At 41.1% G+C, this 1,239-nt stretch overlaps 1 protein-coding gene across 1 annotated transcript in view; it reads right to left on the bottom strand.

Moving 5' to 3' along the window:
* The window catches only part of LOC122152011 (cytochrome P450 2C42-like), a 21,383-nt gene that overhangs the window by 1,078 nt on the left and 19,066 nt on the right, over positions 1-1,239 (bottom strand). The gene's annotated exons all lie outside the window — the stretch shown is intronic.

Here is a 1,239-nt window from a genome sequence, read left to right as displayed (position 1 = left end):
AGGCCCTCTCCCACACAAATACGTTTTCCTGAAAACAGCAAACACAGAGGAGAGATTCTCTTGGAACACTGTGTTTCTGAAGAGGCACACAGAGACTACACGTTAGCTATTTGATGAATGGAGGGAGGGATGGATGGAAGGCAAGATGGCTGGAAGGACAAGTGGATAGAAAGATGGACAGAAGAATGGGCATGCTTGCTATCCACCTAATACTTTATCTGAATAAGCCCCCTTCATTCAACAAATATTTATTATCATCTTTTGAGGGTCAGTGAAAATGAGACCACCTTTAATAAGATGAATTGACACAATAGCCTTGGGAATGGGCTCAAAGATACTAAAATCATGGAGAGGGAGCAAGAAGAGCATCTCTTTCTGTTACACATAAGGTCACCACTAGTTGGAGCTGACTCCATATCAGTTCACAACAACAGCAATCATCTTTATGCAAGCACTTCATTAAGTCTTCCCACATTAGAACTGCTATTTTGATATTTCAACTTTTCATCACTACTTTTGTAGACAAACACACATCAGTTTCTTAAGGGAATCAAGGAAAGAAAGCCTGAGAGCAGGTGGCTCATTTTCTGTGTTTCCCTCTCTCTCTCTGCCACAAAGTTTAGCCAAAGATTTTTCTTCTTATGTACTATGAAAAGCACAAGTCTCAACGTGTCACTCTCACACTTTAAAACTCTAAATGGATCCCTGTGCCTGTCCTATACATTAAGGCCCAAATGATTTGACCTAGACCTTCACATTCTCTTCCAGTCTGACATTTCATACTTTTATTGCACTCTGCACCCTCTTACTCTCAGCTCTAGTCATACTTATTCTTAGCAATCTCAGTCACAACATGTAGTTTCAAAGTGTATCTCATGCTTTTCCTTTTGACTAATGTGCACTTTCCTTGTGCTTCCTTCAGGACTTAATAAAATGCCATTTACTCTTTTAGTCTTTGTGAGTTCCCCAAGGCAGTAGTCACTAGGTTTTTCAGCATTATATTCATACTTTCACTGAAGCATGATCACCTTGAATCCTACTTCTGGATTTACTTTTCTACCTGGATGAAGTGTGAGTTCCTAGAAAGGAGGAACCAGTCTTTGCCCTCTTTGTATCCACATGCCAGGCTCAAGCAAGCCCCAAGGGCCATAGAATAAAGGAAAATGACACCTTGAGCAGAAGCTCAGCCTGCACACTGCAGGGGAGGAGACCTTAATATCCAAGAGGAAGGACAATGAT

Source organism: Orycteropus afer, unplaced genomic scaffold (genome assembly GCF_000298275.1).
Source record: "Orycteropus afer afer isolate SDZICR_OR568_19922 unplaced genomic scaffold, OryAfe1.0 scaffold01134, whole genome shotgun sequence".
NCBI classification, from domain to species: Eukaryota; Metazoa; Chordata; class Mammalia; order Tubulidentata; family Orycteropodidae; genus Orycteropus; species Orycteropus afer.
Note: the sequence above shows the minus strand (reverse complement) of the source record. Positions and strands in the feature narration are given on the sequence as shown.